Source organism: Alligator sinensis, unplaced genomic scaffold, assembly GCF_000455745.1.
Source record: "Alligator sinensis unplaced genomic scaffold, ASM45574v1 scaffold385_1, whole genome shotgun sequence".
In the NCBI taxonomy this organism is placed as follows: Eukaryota; Metazoa; Chordata; order Crocodylia; family Alligatoridae; genus Alligator; species Alligator sinensis.
The window spans coordinates 646,120-651,316 of record NW_005842535.1 but is presented as its reverse complement, the minus strand read 5'-3'; the positions used below and the strand labels follow the sequence as shown (position 1 = coordinate 651,316).

The 5,197-nt window shown below is 44.8% G+C and overlaps 1 protein-coding gene across 1 annotated transcript in view; it reads left to right on the top strand.

Annotated features, from left to right (window-relative positions):
- The window catches only part of LOC102386778 (homeobox protein PKNOX2), an 836,464-nt gene that overhangs the window by 208,279 nt on the left and 622,988 nt on the right, over positions 1–5,197 (top strand). Inside the window, exon 3 of the mRNA XM_025213523.1 lies at positions 1,154–1,270. The gene's annotated coding sequence lies outside the window, so the exon portion shown is untranslated. The remainder of the gene's footprint in view (positions 1–1,153; positions 1,271–5,197) is intronic.

The following is a 5,197-nucleotide window of genomic DNA, read 5'->3' as shown; positions in this document are numbered from 1 at the left end:
GTGGAGCAGGTCAGCCAGTCTGGCTGAGAAGAGCCTCCTCCCTAGGGGAGAGAGGTGGAGGCCATCTCTTCCCAGCAGCTCGCTGCCTGTCTCGCTAAAGAGTGGGCTGTGGTCATGAAAGCCAAAGCCTTCCTGACGACACCAGCACTGCAGTCTTTGGTTGACCACATAGATCCTCCTGTCCCTTCTCAGCCCATAGCCTGAGACTGGGAGGATCGACGAGAACACTACCTGTGCCCCCAGACCCTTAAGCCCCGCTCCCAAATCCCTGTAGCGCCTCATGACCTGGCTGGGAGTGCTCCGAGCAGTGTCATTGGTGCCCACATGAATAAGGAGCATGGAATAGTGGTCTGTGGGTTTAAGGAGCTTTGGGATCCCCTCCGTAATGTCCCGGATGCGGGCCCCTGGGAAGCAGCAGACTTGCCGGTCTGCCGACTTGCCAGGATGTGACCTGCCAGTAATCAAGCTTCTTTTCTCCTACTAATTTCTTGTCTGCTGCCCCTGGAAATTTCTCCCTTCTCCAATTTCACAACTTTACCTACTGTTCTTAAAAATTGCTATGTGAGGTCCTCTTCAGACCTGAAGAATAAAACTTTGTATTCCAATGTATGTCTGATTTTATCCCAACTAGACAGTTGATCCAGTAACAGATATCAGCCCTCAAAAATCCTTGTTTCTCACACTAATTTTAATAAATTTCTACAAATTCACATTTCTAGATCACAGGATCACAGGACAGCAGGGCTAGAAGGGACCTCGGGAGGTCATCTAGGCTAGTGCCTTTCTCAAGGCAGATGCATCCCCAACTAAAACAGCCTACCCAACCATCTGTCTAACTTGGTCTTGAAAACTTCCAAGGATGGAGATTTCACAATTTCTGTAGGTAGCATGTTCCAATGTGTGACCATTCTCATAGTCAGAAAGTTCCTCCTCATTTCCAGCCTAAACTCCCCTGCTGAAGCTTGAGGCCATTGCTCCTAGTTCTGTCCCCTAAGGCCACAGAGAAAAGCCCATCTCTAGCCTCTCTGTAACTGCCATTTTTGTATTTGAAGACTGTTCTTAAATCCCCCTTCAGTCTTCTCTTCTCCACAAATAAAAGTATGGGAACATGGATTTTGCTGCTAACCTGGATTTTACTTATTTCTTTAACCAGGAAGTGGAGGCTGAGATGCATTTCAGAACTGCCCCTATGTCAGCAAGATCATTTTTCCCAGACTGAAAGCAGTGGATGCCTGGTCTAGCTAAAATTTTTTGGACGCCCATTTATATGGTAAGAGTGTATGCACTGGTATGCACTATATTTAGTACTTGTATAAACAAATACTAAATGACTGCACAGTAACCAGAGTTACTGCACAGTAGTGCCAAAGAATGGCTTTTTCGTGATGCTGACTACGCCGTAGCCCGAGACTACCGTGCAGTAGCATCTCATCACATATTCTAGTAGTCATGGGCTACTGCGCAGCCAGAGTTTCATGTAGATGTGGCCAGTGTTGCTTTTTATCCTGTGTCATTTATTAGTTCCCCTCCTTATGATTTCCATTTAGTGAAACATTTCATCTCATTAACTTAAAGCACCTCCACATAAAAGTGTTACACCAAATTCAAAGAAAAAATCATATTCTCATATGATTATGTCTTTCACCTTAGCATATGTCAATCAGTTAATATTCTACACACGGCATTTCAGCATATATATTACAGAGTATCTCTGAACACTTTATAATGTGACAATGTAACAAAAGAAGGGAATGAACAGAACTTCACAAATGGCAGTTGAAATACATAATTGGAGACCTAGTGTAAACCCATCCACACACAATTATACACATTGCTGCCATCCTGATGCTAACATAAATACCATAAATGTGGCATATTCCTCTTCTCAATAGATGTGAGAGAGAGAGAGAGAGAGAACAGTGGTCTTAAGTCCTGAGACAGACTTTCTCTCCCTGTACCTGAGGCTTTCCCCTCACATAGCTTCAATTTGCTCCTTCAATGAAGAGGAGGAGGGGAGGCCTCCCCATGGGAAGCAGGCTTTTCTGGCTCCCAATTCATCTTTTAGGCTTCAGCAGCCCCAGGAGGAAGAAGAGACCCAGCCCAGGTGGCCTGACCCTTAAATAACTTTTCTGACCTCGTCACTTCATCCCAACTGGAAACAGGGATTATTTGAACACTGCTAATGCAGACCAGTCATTTCAAAGGCGCTCAGCAACTCCTGGTGAAGTGGCCACAGTCACCAAACTGGTTCCCCAGGTTTCTTGGAGGGAAGCTTAAGACAAAGGGTCTGGACACAATAAGGGGGGATGGGAGGTGGTTCTCTCCAGTTGTAGAGGAAGCAAAATATACAGCACAAACAAGATAAAATAAAACCAGAACACACTTCACCACATGCAACCTCAAATGTGTGTGGGTGTTACGCATGCAAAAAAATTAATTGTTGACAATCCTGTTCCTCTCTGTCAAGGCAGGATCATTACATGTGGGACATTTTCTATATTTTTTCCTTTTTTGGTTTTAAAAGTCAAAAACAATCTGGCCTCTACCTCCTCTATAAGGGATGGACTTAATCTATTCTACTCATATTCTTCTTCTCAAGGACACAATACAAATTCTGTCTGATAAGGGTAAAAGGCCCCATAGCACTTTGCCCATTTTATATTCTCATTTTTTTCTAGTTGCTAGGTTTTTTTTAAAATCAGTTTTCTTCTTTTAATGTTGTTCTAGCACTCATTGGTCAACCTGCCAAATACAGCACTACTGCAATCATGTTAGTTCTTTCAAGTTATATTGTAATCATGCACAAATGAATACATTATATATATGACTTTATAAATTAGAAAATTATGGTTTGTTAAAATATAAATTAACTTTCCCTGTCTTTTTGGAAGATATATAGAGTCTTAAATTATTATTGAAAAAGGGACCTAGGTTCCTAAGTTGTACTCTAGGGTGGGGGCTCAAAATGCTAAACAGCAACAATAATCTGTATTTCAAGTGATCAATTATTTTCTGCAAATGGGAGAATTTAGGGGACAAGAGAGAACTATATCCAGGTGTCAGGGAACAGGATGCAAGATACCAGACTGAGATTCTACAGGAATACATTCTGAAATAAGCCATCTGCTCAGTTCTCTTCTCAGTGTTTGCCTCATCACTTTGAATGTGCTGAAATGATCAATTTGCTTTCATCATCTCCAGGATTTCACTGGTCAGAGCAATGATGCATAAACATATAAGGATGTCACATAATATCTTGCACTTACTTGCTGCTTTTCATCTGTGGAGCTTGAAAACATGTCAAAAGTTGGTCGATATCTTCATGTCCATTCTACAGATAAGGAACCTGAGGTCCGGAGAAACTAAGCAACTTCTCCACTGCCATGGAGGGACTCTGACCGGGTTAGAAACTAAACCCAGATCTCCTTTAACTACCACTGCTTCCCATATGGCCCTGCTGACCTAATAAACTTCAAATGTGATGACCAGTGACTGAACACAGAGTGTATAAAGAAGAGGAAAAACAGCACCAGAGAGTGAAGCCACCTGGTTACATCTGCATAAATACCTTTTTATTTAAGCAGAAAATCATTATGAACAACATTACTGCATTAACATTAGCTACCCCTGTAAAAACCTATGGGTGACTGTTAAAGGCTGACAAAGCTTTGTAACTGTTCAAATAGGGTGACATTTAACCATGTGCAGAGGGTCTGCATCAGATCTTAGGCATCAGTGGCTGTATCTACATGAGATGCTGACTGTGCTGTTGTTACTGCAGAGTCATTTAGTTCTTGCATATACAAGTACTAAATGACTGCATAGTAACCGGAGTTACTGTGCAGTAGTGTCCCCGAGCGGCTTTTTGGTGATGCTGCCTGCTAGGCCTGTGCAAAGCAGCTAGTATTCACTTTGGATTCAGTCAATTCGGGGGACAGTGATTCAATTCAGTGATTCAAATCACTGTCCTGAATTGATTTGGCTGAATCTGATTCAGAAATTCAGCTGCTGAATCAGCCAGGCCCATCCCCCTCAGCCAGGCAATGGCTGCCCCGCTGGCCCCAGCTCCTGGCTCTTTGGAAAAAAAAAAGCCCTGACCCAGGTGCTCCTGGGTGTTGGGGGGGAGCGATCCCTGCTGCCCCACGCTGCGTGGAGGGCTCTGCACAAGCAAGGGGGGTGGTCAGGGGGCTTGTGCAGAGCCCCCATGCAGCGTGAGGCAGTGGGGATCACCCTGCTGCCTGGCAGCACCTGGTGAGCACCAGGGCTTTTCTTTAAGGGCCAGAAACTGGGCCGGGAAGGAGGCAGCCATGGGCAGGCTAGGAGAGGGGGGCTGGGGGAGCGGGGGGGCTCCCTGCTGCAGCCACTGGGGACTGCCCGAATCATCAAAGCTCTCCAAATCTTTTCTGAAAATTCTGAGAGCTTTGAATTGATTCGGACCTTTTAATTGGTCCCATGATCTGATTTGGATTTGGAGATTCGGCCACTGAATCAAGCTGAATCTCCTGTGACTCAAGTCACCACCCAGAGCTTTGCACAGCCCTACTGACTGCATAGGAGCTCATTACTACTACATGGTAGCTTGTTACTATTGCACAGTAACATTGCATCACAGTTTGTGCCACTCAATGCTACTGCACAGTAGTAACAAGCTACTGTGCAGTCAGTGTCTTATGTAGACATGGCACTTAAACATTATTCTTTGCTTCAATTGGAGCTTAAATGGCACACAGTTCTCTGTTCTATTCAAAAGGTAGGAGATGTATAATCTTGATGAGCTTAAATGGAAGGTCTGGGTGAGGATGATCCCCTGCCCTCCATCAATGCTGACCTCGTGAAGGAACACCTTGAGAGGCTGGATACCTTCAAGTCAGCCGGCCCTGACAGTCTACACCCCAGGGTACTCAAGGAGCTGGCGAGCATCATAGCCCAGTCCCTGGCACGGATCTTCGAGAACTCCTGGAGCTCTGGTGAAATGTCCAAAGATTGGAAGAAGGCCAATGTGGTACCTATTTTCAAGAAAGGGAGGAAAGTGGATCCGGCAAACTACAGGCCCATCAGCTTGACCTCTATCCTGGGGAAGGTCTTATAAAAGCTCATTAACGAGGCCATACTTAATGGACTGGCTGACACCAACATCCTGAGGGATAGCCAGCACGGGTTTGTTGCGGGTAGGTCTTGCTTGACCAATCTCTTTCCC